The following is a 22,586-nucleotide window of genomic DNA, read 5'->3' on the forward strand; positions in this document are numbered from 1 at the left end:
CCAATTTATGTGTTATAATTTCACCCAGGTATTTAAATTGTTTCACTATTTTAATTTCCCTATTGTTCACTGTGATGTGATCTATTACAAGTGGATCCGTTACCATTATTTCAGTCTTTTCAAATGATATCTGGAGTCCTAATTTTTGTGCTATATTTTGTAAGCTTGTTATTTGTTTCGTGGCTTCCTGAATATTATTAGCTAGTAATTCTAGGTCATCAGCAAATCCCAAGCAATTTAGGTTTATTTTATCTTTCTTAGTTCCAATTTTAATATTCATAGGATTTTCCTTGTACCATTCTCTCATTACATATTCCAGAGCACAATTGAATAGCAATGGTGATAAACAATCTCCCTGTCTCAACCCTGTTTTAATCGTAAATGGTTCAGATATTTCTCCTCTAAATTTTACTTTGGATTTGGTGTTTGTTAAGGTTAACTGTATCATTTTTATTAATTTAGGATGAAGTCCAAAATTCCTTAATATTTTCATCATTGAAGATCTATGGATGCAATCATACGCCTTTTTGAAATCTACAAAGGTTATGACTAGTTGTTTTTGCCTTCTTTTGTAGACATCCATAACTAACTTCAAGGTGATTATCTGTTCCAGGCAGCTTCTCCAGGATCTAAATCCTCCTTGATATTCTCCCAGTTCCAGTTCTAGTTGGTCTTTACAGCGGTTGTATAGTATTCTTGACATGATCTTATACGTGCAGTCCAAAAGGGAAATTCCTCTATAGTTGTCTGGATTTGATTTTTCTCCTTTCTTATGTAATGGATGTAGTAGTCCAATTTTCTGGTAATTTCTCTTCATTCCAGATTTTTACTATGCAATGGTGTAATGCTATCTTTACTGGTTCTGCTGCATATTTCCAAAGTTCAGCAAACGTTTGATCTTCTCCACTTGCTTTGTAGTTTTTGAGTTCTTTCAAAGCTCTGTAGACCTCATTAATTGTAGGTGGATTTATATTTTCTGCTGGTGTTTTAATTGGGGTTTCTGTGTTTATCTGAAGATGTTCTGGGGGATCTTCACAATTTAGTAACTTGTTAAATGTTTCTGCTAGAATTTCTGTATTTTTACTATTGCTATGGGCTAGGTTATTATCTTTATCTTTTGACATTAATGTTGGAGGATCATATCTTTGTAATTGTCTGCCAAATATTTTGTAATAGTCTCTTGAGTTTATTTTTTCACTATTTGTTTCTATCATTAGAAGTATATCTTTTTGGTACTGACGTTTAACTCTCCTTATTATTTTTTGTGTTGTCTTCCTTTGTTTTGTGAGTTCCAAATATGATTTTTCTGTTTTTTCATTTTGATGCCTTAACCAGGCTTGGTGTTGATCCAACACTGCTTCATCACATTCATCGTTCCACCACTGGTGTTTTTTTCCTTGGATTTATAGGGGCAACTAGTTCAGCTATTTGTTTCAATTTGGGAATTATTTCTTCCAGATCATCTGTTATTTTTATATCCCTGGTTTGTGCTTCATAATCCTCATTTTGTATCAGTTTATGAGGGTCATAGGTTCTCTTCTTCTTCTGGTGGGATTTTTTCTTTGCTAATGGGTTTAATTTAATTTTAATTTTTATCATGTAATGATCTGATCCGGTATCTGTCCCTCTCAGTACTTTCACATTGTAAATTTCCTTGTGGTAATTCTTATCCATGCAGACATGGTCCAGTTGCCATTCTCCTTTTTTCCAGTCTGGATGTTTCCAAGTTTTTAGTTTACTTGGTCTTCTCTTAAAATACGTCGACTTTGAGATCATGTCATGGTTTCTGCAAAATTCCACTAGTCTTATGCCATTTTTGTTTGTTCTTCTTTGTGCTGTCCATTTCCCTATTATGTCTCTATATCTCTTTTCCCTTCCTAACTGAGCATTGAAGTCTCCAATTAAAATTTTGATGTGATTTTTATTAATGTTATTCGTCATTTGATATAAGAGCTCAAGGAGCGTTTATAAATCATTATGTGTGGTATTTTATACAATCAAGAGCTTATGCAATCAATTTTCAAGTTGAACGATTAAAATTATAGACAGACAGATAAAATTCTGCATAGAACCCACCACATGTTGCCCATATTGGAAGGGGAAGGGGGGCAACAGTAAAAACTCCAGATGGCAGCACTCTTGGTCACACCCTCTAAGTATGGGTGTCATTACACTATTGTGTGTGGGAGGGGGGCGAGGGTTGCACGCGCACGCATGCACACTGTCAGGTGGTTAAGTGGTTAATGCCAGGGCCAGAGATAGCATGAATGTATTCTTTTGGTATGCATAGTTTTACTCCAAATGCATACTAGAGCAGGCTCAATCATATTTTAACACCACCCAGACCCACTTTATATGAAGAGTGCAGTTGCTTATCCACATAATAATGATGTACAACAGTAAGAAAACATTAATCAGAGCCGGCCGGGGTGGCCGAGCAGTTCTAGACACTACAGTCTGGAACCGCGTGACTGCTACGGTCGCAGGTTCAAATCCTGCCTCGGGCATGGATGTGTGTGATGTCCTTACGTTAGTTAAGTTTAAGTAGTTCTAAGTTCTAGGGGACTGATGACCTCAGAAGTTAAGTCCTATAGTGCTCAGAGCCATTTGAGCCATTAATCAGAGATTGGCAACAGGAGCTCTCTGGCTGATGGACGATCCTGAAAAAGGGATCTTGAGAGGTAGACCTTACCTACTGCAACACAACATAGACGCTATCTGTGCTGACCACAAATTCAAGTATTGCTTCCTCCAACATGCATTCTATCTTATCCAAAATGCTCAAATGTATATGTGTTAAAAGCTGTCAATTTATCCACAACTTATGCTGCTGGAGACAACAATCAAAATTCTTTAAATGTAGGATAAATAGTTTTAAAAAGCAGACAAATGATGAGCAATAGTATTGGGTGCTAATCCAAGTTATGTAGATAAAAATAGTGCTATTCTTGTTGTGCATGAAGACCCTTTTATCCTCTATCAGCAAACTTCTTGTCATTTCAGCTATGGTAATGTCAGTGTTTGATCCAGATGTATAGCTTTACACTGCATTCAAACATTTTTATGATTGCAATTACGAGGGTGCACTGAAAGGTATTGTCTATGAATTTATTACGTGAAAGATTTTTAAATAAAAAACATTTTAAGTCATTATTCTCTACATATTTGCAGCCCTTTGTTGCTAGATGACTCAGAATTGTAGCATGTAACATGGTGTGAGTAACATAAGTATATTGGTCTTGGAGAAACTGCATGCTGTGATCAAATTTTGAATTGAAAGAGTTCGTCCACACCTGGAGCACCCTCTCCTTCAGCATGACAATTCCAGACCACATACGAGCACTATGACATCTGCAACAATCTGGCGCCTTGGGTTGACTGCCGTCTACCATCCTTCATACAGTCCTGACTTCACCCCACCTGATGTCCATCTGTTTCCAAAACTTAAAGAACACAATAGAGGACTTCACTTCGATAGTGATGAAATGGTGCAAGCAGAGATGAGGTTGTGGTTCTGTCAACAAAGCCAAACATTCTACAGTGATTATATCATCAAACTGTTCTCTTGGGAGAAATGGGTTTGTCACAAGGTTGACTATGTTGAGAAAAAAATATGTAAACATGAAGAATATGTGGGATGTTAATAACATTTTGTTTCATTTAATAATCTTTAAGAGTTTTTACATAAAAAAATTTGGAGACGTTACTTTTCATCACACACACACACACACACACACACACACACACACACACACACACACACACTTTCTCTCTTGCTCTAGAATGCTCAGTGTTATCATTATTAAAGCAAGTGTGGCATCATACACTCTCTTATACTTAATCTTATATCTTCATGATGGACCCACTCTACAAATTACGCCATGTGTATATGGATTTTTTAATTTCTAAGTATATGCGTAACATTATGTCTCTCTCACCCTCTGTATAAATAAGAAAACCCATAAATTTTTCCCCAATGGGTCTGTGAGATCTCTCATTCAGTTTGGGATCAGGTGGTGCTGTGATTCTAATAGTTTATTGGTATATTTACTTAATCTGCTCTGGTTAGGGCCATCAAGCCCTTTCTTATGCTGGACCAGGGTTTCATACATACAGTATCTTTTTTACACCATAGTTACCTAAGAATTAACAAACAGTTCTCGCTTTCTGGGAAAGTATCCAAGAGATCTCCAGACACTTAGATCTACAGCTTATGCCACAAAAAATTTTGGCTACTTCCTAAGTATAAATACAGGTATCCTGTGTGACCATGTCATATCCAGATTTCACTAACTTTTTGGTATGTTGATGTGTTCTGTTCTTTTGATATTTTTCCATACTTTCCATATTTTTCTATTTGCCATATATAATTGTACAACTTTATACATGCTCTTATTGCTTACATTATCAGGTGTGGCTTGCTACTTTTGATACCAGCCAGCTATGATACAGAGTACCAACCCAACGAGAGTATCTACAAACTATAATTCTTCAGCTAAATGCCAGCACTAAGTGCCAAAGCCAATGCTTAAACACTCACAAGCACATTGAATGCTGTGGAAGGGGTGGAGGAGATAGAGTATTGATGATATTGTGTTGTAAACACACACAGTCTCATACTACACATGTAGCATAGTTACATTGTTTCATATGTTGGGCCAGCCGGAGTGGCCGAGTGGTTCTGGGCACTTCAGTCTGGAACTGCTATGGTTGCAGGTTCGAATCCTGCCTCGGGCATGGATGTGTGTGACATCCTTAGGTTAGTTAGGTTTAAGTAGTTCTAAGTTCTAGGGGAGTGATGACCTCAGATGTTAAGTCCCATAGTGCTCAGAGCTATTTGTAACCATTCATATGTTGGCTTCCTGCAGGGGTCCCCACTCAGGTGAGGATGGTAGTGAAAATGGTGGCATACTGGACAGTGGATCCATTTACAGATGCTGCCTGGGATCACACATGAGTGGCCTGGGATCACACATGAGTGGAGCACACTGAAGATCATAATTTGCATAGCTGGAACCAGCCCAACAATTATCCCAGACTTTGAACAGGTGGATCCACCACAGCTATTATCCCAGACTTCCCACAGATGAATCCAACCCAACAACATCCCCAGATGTAACACATGGTGGATCCACACTCCCCCTTTCAGACATTGCCCTGGATCATACTTAGAGCTGACATTTAGATGAAGAAGTGTAGTTTGTAGATGTTCTCGCTGGATTGGGACTCTGTATCACAATTGGTTGGTAAAGAAAATAGCAAGCCACACTTGGTGGTGTAAACAGTAAGAAGATGTATGAAATTGTACATTTACCTATGGAATATGAAAAAATATGGAAACACATCAAAAATGAAAAACCATGGAACATGTTTAAAGGTTTGGTAAAATCTGGATAAAACATGGTCATATGGGATATCTGTATTTATACTTAGGAAGTATCCAAATTTTTTGTAATATAAGCAGTAGATCAAAGTGCCTGGAGATGTGTTGGATACTTTCCCACAAAACTACAAGGAAGAAAGACAGATTAGAATCAGAGTACCATCTGTTCCCAAATTGACTGAGATATCTTGCAGGCCCCTTAGAAAAAATTTTGAATTTTGTCATTTATGCTGAAAGAAGGAGAAACACAGTGTCACACATGTACTTAGAAATAAATAAAAGTAATTATGCAGATGGGGTAATGGGTAAAGAGTGGCTGTAACAAATAGATACAAGATAGGGTAAGACACCACATACGCATTAACAGAAGAAAGCAGTGCATTCTTGAGAGTGAGTGAGTGAGAGAGAGAGAGAGAGCGAGAGAGAGAGAGACAGAGAGAGAGAGAGAGAGAGAGAGAATTGTTTCTTTTACCATTAGACATTATTACTATTGTTTATATAAGCAGTTACACACTTAACATAAAGTGAATCTGTATGTGTTACAAAAGGTTTTCCTCCATTAGAAAGTGTTTTAAGTGTTGTTGTTGTTGTAGTCTTCAGTCCAGAGACTGGTTTGATGCAGCTCTCCATGCTACTCTATCCTGTGCAAGCTTCTTCATCTCCCAGTACCTACTGCAACCTACATCCTTCTGAATCTGATTATGTATTCATCTCTTGGTCTCCCTCTACGATTTTTACGCTCCGCGCTGCCCTCCAATACTAAATTGGTGATCCCTTGATGCCTCAGAATATGTCTTACCAACTGACCCCTTCTTCTAGTCAAGTTGCGCCACAAATTTCTCTTCTCTCCAATTCTGTTCAATACCTCCTCATTAGTTATGTGATTTACCCATCTAACCTTCAGCATTCTTCTGTAGCACCACATTTCAAAAGCTTCTATTCTCTTTTTGTCTAAACTATTTATTGTCACATTTCACTTCCATACATGGCTACCCTCCATACAAATACTTTCAGAAACGACTTCCTGACACTTAAATCTATACTCGATGTTAACAAATTTCTCTTCTTCAGAAACGCTTTCCTTGCCATTGCCAGTCTACATTTTATATACCCTCTACTTCGACCATCATCAGTTATTTTGCTCCCCAAATAGCAAAACTCCTTTACTACTTGAAGTGTCTCATTTCCTAATCTAATTCCCTCAGCATCACCTGACTTAATTCGACTACATTCCATTATCCTCGTTTTGCTCTTGTTGCTGTTCATGTTATATCCTCCTTTCAAGACACTGTCCATTCCATTCAACTGCTCTTCCAGGTCCTTTGCTGTCTCTGGCAGAATTACAATGTCATCAGTGAACCTCAAAGTTTTAATTTCTTCTCCATGGGTTTTAATTCCTGCTCTGAATTTTTCTTTTGTTTCCTTTACTGCTTGCTCAATATACAGTTTGAATAACATCGGGGATGGGCTACAACCCTGTCTCACTCCCTTCCCAACCAACGCTTCCCTTTCAGGCCCTCAACTCTTATAACTGCCATCTGGTTTCTGTACAAACTGGAAAGAGCCTTTTGCTCCCTGTATTTTACCCCTGCCACCTTCAGAAATTGAAACAGAGTATTCCAATCAACATTGTCAAAAGCTTTCTCTAAGTCTACAAATGCTAGAAATGTAGGATTGCCTTTCCTTAATCTATTTTCTAAGATAAACCATAGGGTCAGTATTGCCTCACGTGTTCCAACATTTCTACGGAATCCAAACTGATCTTCCCCAAGGTCGGCTTCTACCAGTTTTTCATTCCTCTGTAAAGAATTCGTGTAATTATTTTGCAGCCGTGGCTTCTTAAACTGATAGTTTGGTAATTTTCACATCTATCAACCCCTCCTTTCTTTGGGATTGCAATTATTATATTCTTTTTGAAGTCAGAGGGCATTCCACCTGTCTTATACATCTTGCTCACCAGATGGTAGAGTTTTGTCACGGCTGTCTGTCCCAAGGCTACCAGTAGTTCTAATGGAATGCTGTCTACTCCCGGGGCCTTGCTTTGACTTAGGTCAGACTAGTGCTCTGTCAAACTCTTCATGCAGTATCATATCTCCCATTTCATCTTCATCTACATCCTCTTCCATTTCCATAATATTGTCCTCAAGTACATTGCCCTTGTATAGACCCTCAATATACTCCTTCCACCTTTCTGCTTTCGCTATTTTGCTTAGAACTGGGTTTCCATCTGCACTTTTGATATTCATGCAGTGGCTCTCTTTTCTCCATACATCTCATTAATTTTCCTGTAGGCAGTATCTATCTTACTCCTAGTGATATGCACCTCTACATCCTTACATTTTTCCTCTAGCCGTCCCTGCTTAGCCATTTTGCACTTCCTGTCGATCTCATTTTTGAGACGTTTGTATTCTTTTTTGCCTGCTTCATTTACTGCATTTTTGTATTTTCTCCTTTAATCAATTAATTTCAATATCGCTTCTGTTACCCAAGGATTTCTATTAGCCCTCACCTTTTTACCTACTTGATCATCTGCTGCCTTCACTATTTCTTCTCTCAAAGCTATCCATTCTTCTTCTTCTGTTTTTCTTTCCCCCCATTCTTCTCAATCGTTCCCTAATGCTGTCCCTGAAACTCTCTACAACCTCTGGTTCTGTCAGTTTATCCAGGTCCCATCTTCTCAAATTCCCACCTTTTAGCAGTTTCTTTAGTTTTAATCACCAGTTCATAACCAATAGATTGTGGTCGGAATCCACATCTGCCCCTGGAAATGTCTTACAATTTAAAACCTGGTTCCTAAATCTCTGTCTGACTGTTATATAATCTATTTGAAACCTGTCAGTATCTCCAGGCTTCTTCCATGAATACAACCTTCTTTTACGATTTTTGAACCAAGTGTTAGCTATGATAAAGTTATGCTCTGTGCAGAATTCTACCAGGCGGCTTCCTCTTCCATTCCTCACCCCCATTCCATATTCACCTACTACATTTCCTTCTCTTCCTTTTCCTACTATCAAATTCCAGTCACCCATGACTATTAAATTTTCGTCTCCCTTCACTATCTGAATAATGTCTTTTATCTCATCTTTTATCTCATCAACTGTAACATACCACTGCCTTGTGGTTGGTCTCGGGAGGGATGAAGGCCAAGTGAGAAAACCCTGAAAGAAAATCTGGAGTGGGGCCCCAAAGGCGGTTGGAAGGCGCACTATGTCCTCTTCCGGCAGCTCTTGCAACCGAAGTGATACCAGACATATTGGCTTGTTTTTCCTGAGATGATTGTGCAACTCATGAGTCTTCATATTTATTGCTCAGGCTTGTAGCATCCTGGATTTTCTTTTCCCTTCTGCTCAGATTTGCCTTTGAAGACTGTGAGGAGGGAGTGTATCTACATACGAGGTCTGATGGAAATCTTTTCAACATTGCTCGTCTCAAGGCCAAGAACAAAGTAAATACAGTTGTTATCCGTGAGTTGTTATATGCGGACGGTGCAGCTCTAGTAGTGAACACAGAAGATGAGCTGCAGTATACAGGGTGTTACAAAAAGGTACGGCCAAACTTTCAGGAAACATTCCTCACACACAAAGAAAGAAAATATGTTACGTGGACATGTGGCCGGAAACACTTACTTTCCATGTTAGAGCTCATTTTATTACTTCTCTTCAAATCACATTAATCATGGAATGGAAACACACAGGAACTGTGCAGAAACAGTGAACACAGAAGATGAGCTGCAGTATACAGGGTGTTACAAAAAGGTACGGCCAAACTTTCAGGAAACATTCCTCACACACAAAGAAAGAAAATATGTTACGTGGACATGTGGCCGGAAACACTTACTTTCCATGTTAGAGCTCATTTTATTACTTCTCTTCAAATCACATTAATCATGGAATGGAAACACACAGGAACAGAACGTACCAGCGTGACTTCACTTTGTTACAGGAAATGTCCAAAATGTCCTCCGTTAGCAAGGATACGTGCATCCACCCTCCGTCGCATGGAATCCCTGATGCACTGATGCAGCCCTGGAGAATGGCATATTGTATCACAACCATCCACAATACGAGCACGAAGAGTCTCTACATTTGGTACCGGGGTTGCGTAGACAAGAGTTTTCAAATGCCCCCATAAATGAAAGTCAAGAGGGTTGAGGTCAGGAGTGCGTGTAGGCCACGGAATTGGTCCGCCTCTACCAATCCATCAGTCACCGAATCTGTTGTTGAGAAGCGTATGAACACTTCAACTGAAATGTACAGGAGCTCCATCGTGCATGAACCACATGTTTTGTCATACTTGTAAAGGCACATGTTCTAGCAGCACAGGTAGAGTATCCCGTATGAAATCATGATAATGTGCTCCATTGAGCGTAGGTGGAAGAACATGGGGGCCAATCGAAGACATCACCAACAATGCCTGCCCAAACAATCACAGAAAATCTGTGTTGATGACATGATTGCACAATTGCGTGGGGATTCTCGTCAGCCCACACATGTTGATTGTGAAAATTTACAATTTGATCATGTTGGAATGAAGCCTCATCCATAAAGAGAACATTTGCACTGAAATGAGGATTGACACATTGTTGGATGAACCATTCGCAGAAGTGTACCCGTGGAGGCCAATCAGCTGCTGATAGTGCCTGCACATGCCATACATGGTACGGAAACAACAGGTTCTCCTGTAGCACTCTTCATACAGTGACGTGGTCAACGTTACCTTGTATAGCAGCAACGTCTCTGAAGCTGACATTAGGGTTATCGTCAACTGCATGAATAATTGCCTCGTCCATTGCAGGTGTCCTCGTCATTCTAGGTCTTCCCCAGTCGCGAGTCATAGGCTCGAATGTTCCATGCTCCCTAAGATGCCGATCAATTGCTTCGAACGTCTTCCTGTCGGGACACCTTCATTCTGGAAATCTGTCTCGATACAAACGTACCGCACCACAGCTATTGCCCCATGCTAATCCATACATCAAATGGGCATCTGCCAACTCCGCATTTGTAAACATTGCACTTACTGCAAAACCACGTTCGTGATGAACACTAACCTGTTGATGCTACGTACTGATGTGCTTGGTGCTAGTACTGTAGAGCAATGAGTTGCATGTCAACACAAGCACCGAAGTCAACATTACCTTCCTTCAATTGGGCCAACTGGTGGTGAATCGAGGAAGTACGGCACATACTGACGAAACTAAAATAAGCTCTAACATGAAAATTAAGCGTTTCCGGACACATGTCCACATAACATATTTTCTTTATTTGTGTGTGAGGAATGTTTCATGAAAGTTTGGCCGTGCCTTTTTGTAACACCCTGTATAATCAACAAATTATCAAATGCCTGTGAAAAATTTGGTCTACTCATCAGCCTTCAAAAGACTAAGATCATGGTACAGGGCACTACCAACCTTCCGTCCATCAGCATTGATGGCAATCCTCTCCAGGTAGTTGATGACATTACCTACTTGGGATCCACAATATGCAGCAACTTGTCCATGTACACTGAAATTACTAACAGAATCACAAAGGCATCATCTGTCGTGGCTAGATTGAAAAACAGAGTATGGAACAACGGACTGCTTACCACAAAAACTAAATTAAAAGACTACAACGCTTGTGTTATAAGCACCCTTCTCTATAGCTGTGAGACATGGACAACTCTTTCTAGGCATGAATCTCGACTCAACAGCTTCCATCTCCGCTGTCTCCAGAAGATCCTTCAGATTTCTTGGAGAGATAGAGTACCCAACACCAAAGTCTTTCATCGTGCAAACACAACCAGCATCTTTGCACTCCTGAGTCATTGACGTCTAAGATGGTTGGGACATGTCAGGCGCATGGATCCTGAACGGATACCGAAACAACTGCTGTACCAAACTTCAGGAGGGTGTGAGGCCGGTGGGACGACCGCATCTTCGTTTCAAGGATGTCTGCAAGAGAGACCTGACCAAGACCAGAATCAATCCAAGTCGCTGGGAAAGCACTGCAGATGACCGTGTCAAATGGCGAGTAACTGTGCGCAACGGCGTCAAGCTCTCAGAGGACGAACGCACACAGGAACAAATCAGGAAGAGGACAAGGTGAAGAGACAGAGCGGCTTCTGTTCGAAGTCCCTCAAATTTCACATGTCCAAACTGCAGTAGGGACTTTTTAGCCACAGCAGATGCTGCGGACTCTGAACCAACTCTGAACACCATCATCCCTCAAGGATGGACGGATGCCATTATTTATTATACATTTTATCAATCTCTTCATCATCTGCAGAGCTAGTTGGCACATAAACTTGTACTACTGTGGTAGGTGTGGGTTTTGTATCTACACTCCTGGAAATTGAAATAAGAACACCGTGAATTCATTGTCCCAGGAAGGGGAAACTTTATTGACACATTCCTGGGGTCAGATACATCACATGATCACACTGACAGAACCACAGGCACATAGACACAGGCAACAGAGCATGCACAATGTCGGCACTAGTACAGTGTATATCCACCTTTCGCAGCAATGCAGGCTGCTATTCTCCCATGGAGACGATCGTAGAGATGCTGGATGTAGTCCTGTGGAACGGCTTGCATTCCATTTCCACCTGGCGCCTCAGTTGGACCAGCGTTCGTGCTGGACGTGCAGACTGCGTGAGACAACGCTTCATCCAGTCCCAAACATGCTCAATGGGGGACAGATCCGGAGATCTTGCTGGCCAGGGTAGTTGACTTACACCTTCTAGAGCACGTTGGGTGGCACGGGATACATGCGGACGTGCATTGTCCTCTTGGAACAGCAAGTTCCCTTGCCGGTCTAGGAATGGTAGAACGATGGGTTCGATGACGGTTTAGATGTACCGTACACTATTCAGTGTCCCCTCGACGATCACCAGTGGTGTACGGCCAGTGTAGGAGATCGCTCCCCACACCATGATGCCGGGTGTTGGCCCTGTGTGCCTCGGTCGTATGCAGTCCTGATTGTGGCGCTCACCTGCACGGCGCCAAACACGCATACGACCATCATTGGCACCAAGGCAGAAGCGACTCTCATCGCTGAAGACGACACGTCTCCATTCGTCCCTCCATTCACGCCTGTCGCGACACCACTGGAGGCGGGCTGCACGATGTTGGGGCGTGAGCGGAAGACGGCCTAACAGTGTGCGGGACCGTAGCCCAGCTTCATGGAGACGGTTGCGAATGGTCCTCGCCGATACCCCAGGAGCAACAGTGTCCCTAATTTGCTGGGAAGTGGCGGTGCGGTCCCCTAAGGCACTGCGTAGGATCCTACGGTCTTGGCGTGCATCCGTGCGTCGCTGCGGTCCGGTCCCAGGTCGACGGGCACGTGCACCTTCCGCCGACCACTGGCGACAACATCGATGTACTGTGGAGACCTCACGCCCCACATGTTGAGCAATTCGGCGGTACGTCCACCCGGCCTCCCGCATGCCCACTATACGCCCTCGCTCAAAGTCCGTCAACTGCACATACGGTTCACGCCCACGCTGTCGCGGCATGCTACCAGTGTTAAAGACTGCGATGGAGCTCCGTATGCCACGGCAAACTGGCTGACACTGACGGCGGCGGTGCACAAATGCTGCGCAGCTAGCGCCATTCGACGGCCAACACCGCGGTTCCTGGTGAGTCCGCTGTGCCGTGCGTGTGATCATTGCTTGTACAGCCCTCTCGCAGTGTCCGGAGCAAGTATGGTGGGTCTGACACACCGGTGTCAATGTGTTCTTTTTTCCATTTCCAGGAATGTATCTTGGCCACAATAATGTGTTCACTATGCTGTTTATAGTAGCTTACCCGCATTCCTATTTTGCTATTCGTTACTAAACCTACTCCTGCATTCCTGTATTCACCTGACCAGAAGTCTTGTTCCTCCTGCCACTGAACTTCACTAATTCCCATTATATTTAACTTTAACCTATCCTTTTCCATTTTTAAATTTTCTAACCTACCTGCCTGATTAAGGTATCTGACATTCCGCACTCTGATCTGTAGAACGCCAGTTGTATTTTTCCTGATAACGTCCTCCTCAGTAGTCCCCACCCAGAGATCCGAATGGGGGACTATTTTACCTACAGAATATTTTACCCAAGAGGACACCATCATCATTTAACCTTACAGTAAAGCTGCATGCCCTCAGGAAAAAGTACAGCTGTAGTTACCCCTTGCTTTCAGCCATTCGCAGTACCAGCACAGCAAGGCCATTTTGGTTAGAGTTACAAGGCCAGATCAGTCAATCATCCAGACTCTGCCCCTGCAACTACTGAAAAGGCTGCTGCCCCTCTTCAGGAACCACACATTTGTCTGGCCTCTCAACAGATACCCCTCCACTGTGGTTGCACCTACAGTATAGCTACCTGTATCGTTGAGGCACGCAAACCTTCCCACCAATGGCAAGGTCCATGGTTCATCGGGTGTTTTAAATAAAACTACCAAAAAAAATCACATCCACACTACTACTGGCCCTCGGATCTCCACACACACACACACACACACACACACACACACACACACAAATATTGTAATGATACTTGCACAACACTTGAAGGGTATGAATAAATTCGCTGCCGTCTGGAGTCTGTAATTTCGAATTTTCGACAGATCAGTGTTATCTCAGTTTCTTTTCTGAAAACTTTCATTTAATTTTATACACGGTATGTTATGTTTCAAGCTAAAATTTATAAAATGGACTTACTTTATTTTCATTGTTACAATCAATATATATTAGCACTGAATGTACAATTAAAAATATTTACTAAGAAACATTTCAAACTATGGATTATTGGCACACTTAAAATTTTTATTATTAATTATGCAATTCTGTATTGTTTACTATATTTATTTCTGGGTTCATTTATGAAATAATAATCGAAATTAGTAATGTAACAGAAACAGTATAATTTCATTTGTTAAGAAAAATTGTAAACCCTTTGGAATATTGTTATTTCTGCAGAGTATGAGAGTCATAAGCTTGCCTTTGATGTGATCAGATGTATTTTTGTGTGAGCAATGTAATTTTGGTTTTCTTAATGTGAAATATCAGAATACTATATAATATACTAAAATGTGAGAAAATATATTTACAGGAAAAAAATGCTACAACAATATTCAAATTTATTAGTTCAAACCATCTGTGAGGACATGATGTGAGATTTTCAGCTTCAAGAATTAGACCCTTAGACAAGAAGAAATGGAGAAATCTCAACATGACAAGCTAAGTAAACCAGAAAGTTTATTGTAATCTTTGCTCCTCTCAAATCTTCATAAAAGACTTTGCTTATTAATTACTTGAACTGGACATTGTTTAATGTGGACAATAGATGGAAGAAGGAAGGAGGGGGGGGGGGGGGGGGGGGGGGGAGAGACTATACAAATCTTTACATATATGGTTTTGCTACAGATATGGGTAATGTAGAATTTTATCTACCTGTCTATATGTGTAATAATTTAATTTGGAAATTTATTATATAAAATCATGATTGTATAAAATACCACTGAACAATTTACACTGAAGTGCCAAAGAAATTGGTATAGGTGTGCGTATTCAAATACAGAGATATGTACACAGGCAGAATACGGCACTGCGCTAGCAAAGCCTCTGTATGACAACAAGTGCCTGGTGCAGTTGTTAGATTGGTTACTGCTGCTACAATGGCAGGTTATCAAGATTTAAGTGAGTCTTAAGAAAACGAGCAATGGGACACAGCATCACCAAGATAGCAATGAAGTGGGGATTTTCCCGCACAACCATTTCGTGAGTGTTCCTTGAATATCAGGAACCTGGTAAAACATCAAATCTCTGACATTGCTGCGGCCAAAGAAAGATAACAAAACCAATGACAACTGAAGAGAATCATTCTACATGACAAAAGTGTAACCCTTCAGCAAATTTCTGCAGATTTCAATGCTAGGCCATCAGGAACTATCAGTGTGTGAACCATTCTATGAAAGACCATTGATATGGGTTTTCAGAGCTGAAGGCCCACTTGTGTACCATTGATGACTGCACAACACAACACTTCGCCTGGGCCCACCAACACCAACATTGGACTGTTGATGACTGGAAACATGTTGCCTGGTCAGACGAATCTCGTTTCAAATTGTATCGAGTGGATGGATGTGTACGGGAATGGAGACACCCTTACGAATCCAAGGACTCTGCATCTCAGCAGGGCAGTATTCACACTGGCGGAGGCTCTGTAGTGGTGTGGGGCATGTGCAGTTGGAGTGATATGGGACCCCTGATACATCTAGATACAACTCTGACAGGTGACACATACATAATTATCCTGTCTGATCACATGCATCCATTCATGTCCATTATGCAATAAGATGGACTTGGGCAATCCCAGCAGGACAATGCGATACCCCACATGTCTAGAATTGCTACAGAGTGGATCCAGAAACACTCTTCTGAGCTTAAACACTTCCACTGGCCACCAGACTCCCTAGACATGAACATTATTGAGCATTTGCAACATACAGTTGAGAAGAGATCTCCACCCTCTTGTTCTCTTATGGATTTATGGACAGCCCTGCAGGATTCATGGTGTCAATTCGCTCCAGCACTACTTTGTCCAAGTCATGTCGTATTGTGACACTTTTGTGTGCTCATGGGAACCCTACATGATATTAGGCTGGTGTATCAGCTTCTTTGGCTCTTCAGTGTATAAACTAATAGAGTCAACACAGTTGAATAAGTAATAGTGAATAAAAGACACTTAGTGCCAGTAACTGTATTTGTACTTCCAGCTAAAATACGTCAAACACAACACCCAAGGAACATTACATTACACACATAAAACTCAGAGTGTACTATAGCACCAGAGAGGTCTATTATATTCCACATGATGCACTTGGCTGCCATCTCACATGAAATATATTGTTCACAAAATTCCAACACCCCCCCCCCCCCTTTGAACAAATATTTTGTGACTTGCCTTTACAAGGTAAATCAAATAGCCCCACAATCTTTTCAAACTTCTCATTGTCCAAGGGTTTTGTCAGGTCAGCCAACATGTCTTCTGTGCACAGTTAGTCAACGGCAATGTATTGTTGCTCTATGTGGTCCTGAATAAAATGGTGCCTTATATTAATATGTTTTGTCCTAGCACTAGTGACATCATTTTTAGCTAGGTTAATGGCTCCTTTATTGTCAAGAAGATTGTTATAGGTTCCATGATTAAATTGGGTTCTATTTCACGTACTAATGTTCCTAGCCACAATGCTTCCTGTGTGGTGTAAGATAGCGCTGTATACTCGGCCTCTATGGTACTCAATGCAACAGTTTTTTGCTTTTGATGGGACCATGAAATGAGGCCCCCCATTAATTTAAAGCAGCAGCCAGTAGTGGAGTGTCTATCACCCAACTCACTCCCCCAGTCCGCATCGCTGTAGCCTTCTAGTTTTGCATTACCATCTCTATGGTATCTTAATTCATGGTATGAAGTTCCTCTTAGATATCAGAATATTATTTCACAGCTTCCTTTGGGTCTCTGCAATATGTGCTCACAGCGTTGGTGGCAAAAGCAATGTCGGGTCATGACATTTGAGACAAATATAACAGACTCCCTACTGCTTCTAAATATGGAACATTCTTATGACATTCCGCATCTGGCTCATTTATATTTAACTTCACTGCTACTTCCATTGTAGTAGTGATGGGTGCCAAATTCCTTTAAGATTTTTTCTGTATGTGTTGATTGATTTATGGTCAATTCTTGTCTCTCTTCATCCTTAGTGATTGGGATACCTAAATAACGTTTAACTTCTCCCAACTCATGCACCTTAAACTTGGTTTGCAGCTGTTTCTTAAAAATTCTCATTTGGCTTTCATTTTTAGTCAGGATAAAGAGTTCGTCCACTCATATTGCCATTGTTATTATCACTTCTCTTCCCCTTTTATAATATATTCTGGGATCTACCATAGATTGCTTCATATTAATATTTAGTAGAGTTTTATATAGACATCGATTCCAGCAATGTCCACTGTGTTTAAGTCTGTAAATACTTTTTCGCAGACACCAAATCTTTTCCCTTTCTGATCTGGTTTTCATGGCTTCTTGGTGGAATGACATATATCTCCTCCACCAATTTCCCATTTAAATATGCTGTTTTTACATCCACATGATGAACTGTTAAATTTCGTTTTGCTGCCAATGCTAAAAGAAATCTCAATGATATGAAGAAGGTATGTGTTCTTTCAGACATATCCGAAAGAACGGAGACCATCTTCATATAGTTAAGGCTAACTCGCCATTGACCTTCTTCTTCTGTGCTGGATGCACACGCATTGCCCGAACTCTTACGGGACTCGGTAATATTGTCTGCAGTGAGTAATGGTGTAGTGGGCAGGGGCACTATGAATGTAGTGTGTGGACATTAATTTGGGAATGTGGGTCTCACGGGAAGCGTGCTAGGTATAAATCCCTGCAGTCGCACTGTCCTCTGTGTCCTCAGTGGCACAGATGGATAGAGTGTCTGCCATGTAAGCAGGAGATCCTGGGTTTGAGTCCCGGTCGGGGCACACATTTTCAACTGTCCCTGTTGATGTACATCAGTGCCTGTTGACAGCTTAGGGTCTTGATTTAATTATCATTTCATATCTCAATGAGGCATACTTGACTACAGGTGAAAAAGTTTCTTTGTAATCTACCCCTTGTTTTTGCGAATATCCTTTTATTACAAGTCGTGTTTTATATCTTGGTGATGAATTTTTGGAGCTCTTCAAAGTGAATACCATCTTGCCTGTAATGGTTTCTTATCTGTTGGCATATTTACCCATTCAAAGATTTCGTTCTGAGATAAAGATTCCAATTCACTCTCCATTCTTGAGAGTTCTGGCCGCTCATTACTTCTTCTGCTGTTGCTGGCTCATCATTAAAAGACTGGGCTGCATACATCTCAAAATCCGGATATTTTTCGGTTTTAGTATGCGATAAGAACACCTTACATTGTTCTCTTCATTTTGTTCATCCTCAAACTCATCATCTTTGCCTTTGACTATCCTCTTCCTGTTCTTCACATAGGGTTTCACTCGCAGAACTGGGTGCAGTTAACTTAGTAGTCTTGCCCTCTTCAGAGTCCTTCCTATTTTAAAAAATACTACATCTCTGCTGTTAACTATCCTTTTATTCAATGGATCCATTAATTGGTAGCACTTTGAATTCTCACAATAGCCTACAAAAATATAGTTTCTAGCTTTGGGGTCTCATTTTCCGCTCAGCTGTTCTGGAATGTGCACCATTGCATCACATCCAAAAACCCTTATACTGCTTACTTCATGTTTCCTCCCTACCCATATCTCATAGGGGGTTTTATTTCTTAACACTTGTGTAGGTGATCTATTGTTCAAATATATGGCCATTGGAACCACCTCTGCCCAAAAATCTTTTGATAATCCCAGCATCAGTTATCATGCTCCTTGCTTTTTTGACAATGGTCCTATCAGCTGTCTCTGCAACCCCATTTTGAGATGGGCTGTACCTTATGGTAGTTTGATGCCTGATTCCCATTTTTGCTAGAAGTGTCGTCAATTTCTGGTTAATATATTCTCTTCTGTTATCAGACCTGGTGAACTCAATATTCTTTCCTGTCCAACTTTCGACCATATTAAACCATTAAGTACCAAATATTTTTTCTTCAATCTACATTTATTTCTATGTTGCCTGATTGGCATAGAGATGAGGAAAACGAATATAAAATAAAAAAATACAATAATCTTGAAATAAATGATTTATTTTAATCGATTCCCAAAAGGGGTTCATGACACATGTCACTCTATTTTTACAGTTCCTTTTATTTTTTGTTCCAGACAACAAAGCAATCAATATGGAGTCCCACATTGCACACAGAACACTGTTTCCTCACATTTTTCTTGCAAATTGCAATTTTCTTTGTTTCCCCAGTGTTTTGCGTTCAATCACATGTCTGCTTCCCGAAGTCCTGAATTCAATTGGAACACATGAAAGGGATGGTTTTGGGTATGATAGACATCCTTCCCTTTTCAGATCAGGAGCAGCAGATGACTGAACAAGATATGCCCTTGCCACCATCCTCCAGAATTGAACAAGTGGAATATGTTCATTTGACACGCAGTAGATGACCTGCGCATTGACCAATGCTACAACTAATGCATTGGTGAACATTGGAAAGTACCATTTCTTACCTTGAATTTCCACAATATTTCTGAAGTCCAAGTTGTTCAACCTCCCATATGATTGCACTTCTTTGTTCTTAGTTTTGCTCCATCTCTTTACTTGGCTTATTGGATACACTGTCTCATGGTTTGACAGAGACATTACTGCCATTATCTCCGTATTCTTGTCAAATCTATAGTTATATGCTCCTCTTCATGCTGTTATCAGATTCTGTCGGACAGCTATTCATTTGGTTCATATGGGTAGTTCCAGTTTACTCACATTTTTGAGATCTCTTTCGTCAAAGGGAATCTCGTGGAAAAGTAATAAAAATATATTTTGTGAAGTTCAGGAAACTTTCACTGACAATAACTTTCACTGACAATCATGATCAATACGTACTCATCAAAAAATTCTCGAAAGCACTCAACAGTAGATTTTCCTTTTAGCGCTGCTGCCAAATTGGATTTTCACTGTCCAGTTTTTGCTGTGTCAGTATAGGTTTTAGAGTAAGTTGCATCTTCTTTTTTCCAATTACAACTGATAATAGGTTTAACTTTCATCTTTCATCGGCCTGCATGCTCCTCATTTTCCTTTTCTCCACTGGCATGAATTTCCAAGGAACCTGGCATATTAGATGGAACAGTATTTTCAAATATATTTTCGTCAGTTTCTTGATGGTCAGACATTTCATCTACACAATCTGGAGGGAGGTCGACTATGTCAATTGTCTCCTTCACACCACCATCATCACCAAAAGAAGCCATGAAGTCCAGATCATTTACAATTTCTTCAATTTCCCTCGTAGAAAGTGCTTCATAGCGACTCATTGTGCCTGAGCAAATAAAAGCAAAATAAAGTTTCACGTGGAAACTGCCATGAGCCCCAAATGGGGATTGAAGGAGTTGGTTGGTTGGTTGTTTCGGGGAAGGAGACCAGACAGCGAGGTCATCGGTCTCATCGGATTAGGGAAGGACGGGGAAGGAAGTCGGCCGTGCCCTTTGAAAGGAACCATCCTGGCATTTGCCTGGAGTGATTTAGGGAAATCATGGAAAACCTAAATCAGGATGGCCGGACGTGGGATTGAACCGTCGTCCTCCCGAATGCGAGTCCAGTGTCTAACCACTGCGCCACCTCGCTCGGTGATTGAAGGAGTGATAGGTGTCATGCAGAAATGAAATAGGTCTTTGAAATAAACGATCGATAAACAATGTGAGACCTTAACTTTTCCCGGCAAATTGAATGTTCAAATAACTTACGAGTTTGCTGCTGGGTGACATCATCAAACAGCGCCGATATTTTGACAGGGGCACACCCTGCCATTCTCAAGGCACAAATGCAAGGAAGAAGAAATGTGCAAGCAAATTTAATACCTCGGTTCACAGAGGAGAAACAAGGAAGACACCACACACAGAACAAGTGTCAACAGAAATATCGATAGTAACTATTAATCAACAGGTGAGGTAGCACTAATTCTGTCCCTCTCTTTTTTGATGAGAGACAGAGCCGGATTCCAAGCAGCATTTAAACAAAATCCACCATCTCTGTTAATAAGGTTACATTCACTTAGAATGGATCCTGGTATTGTTATTTTACCTGCAGACAAGGGAAACGCCACCATTTTGTTGAACAAGCATGATTACATTCAAAAGAAGCAGTATCTACTTTCTGATTCATCATATCGCAAAATCAGTGTTGACCCTACTAAGAGTCTTGAGAGAAAGACAAATAACCTCCTGAAGAAAAGTTCTTTGTCACAGGAGACTATAAAGAGTCTTAATTCTTACTGTGCTGTACCACCTAGATTATATGGCCTCCCTAAGGTCCATAAAGAGGCTGTCCCGTTGAGGTCTATTGTTTCTAATATTGGTGCTCCGACATATCGTGTAGCTAAACATCTTGCTAATTTGTTGAGCCCACTAGTAGGTAGGTGTGAACACCACATTCAGAACTCTGCAGATTTCTTATGTCGATTGCAGGTATTGCGTTTGAATGACTCTGATATTTTAGTCAGTTTTGATGTGGTTTCTCTTTTCACTCGCGTTCCTCTCTCTGATTCTTTGCAGCTAATTGAGGTTAAGTTTGGTGTCGAGCTAAGAAATTTGTTTCGACATGTGCTGACTTCCACTTAGTTTTTATTCAATGGTCAGTACTACGAACAGACTGGTGGAGTTGCAATGGGAAGCCTGTTGTCACCTATTGTGGCCAATTTGTTTATGGAGGACTTTGAGGAACGTGCATTGGAGTCAGCGACCTGAAATCTGCGTGTTTTTTCAGATATGTAGACGATACTTTTGTTGTTTGGCCTCATGGTAATGAGAATTTACACCGGTTTTCGAAACATCTGAATTCAATCCATCCAAATATTCAGTTCACTATGGAGGTGGAAAAGAATGGATGGCTTACCTTCCTTGATGTGTTGGTCAAAAGGAAGACTGATGGTACATTGAGACATTCTGTTTATAGGAAGCGTACCCACACTGACTTGTCTCTGAAAGCTGATAGTTGTCACCATCCAGCTCAGCATGAAGGAGTACTTCGCACCTTGGTTCACACGGCCCACGTTATCTCAGACCCTGAAAGTTTCGCAGCTGAGCTATCACATCTCGAAGTCACCTTTCATCAGAATGGTTATAGTGAGAGGCAGATCAAACGTGCGTTGTGCCATCAGCCTTCTGTGCAACAGGTGAGTGACGATAGCAACGAAGTGGCACCTAGGTCTTCGGCCTTTTTGCCTTACGCAGGAAGCATTTCCAACAGGATTGCCTGTATTTTGCGGAAATATGATGTGAAATGTGTTTTTCGACCACCTTCTAAGATTAAGGCCCTGTTGGCATCCGTAAAAGATGATCTTGGTTTGCGTAAGGCTGGGGTCTATCGTATTCCTTGCAGTTGTGGTATGGCATATATTGGTCAGACAATCAGGACTGTGGAAGACCGGTGTATTCAACATAAGTGTCACACACGCTTACAACAGTCGAGCAAATCTGCTATTGCAGAACATTGCCTTGACACCGGTCATCCTATGGAATACAACAACAGGGAGATTCTGGCTTGCACGTCCAGCTATTGAGAT

This window comes from Schistocerca serialis, chromosome 6 (genome assembly GCF_023864345.2).
Source record: "Schistocerca serialis cubense isolate TAMUIC-IGC-003099 chromosome 6, iqSchSeri2.2, whole genome shotgun sequence".
NCBI classification, from domain to species: domain Eukaryota; kingdom Metazoa; phylum Arthropoda; class Insecta; order Orthoptera; family Acrididae; genus Schistocerca; species Schistocerca serialis.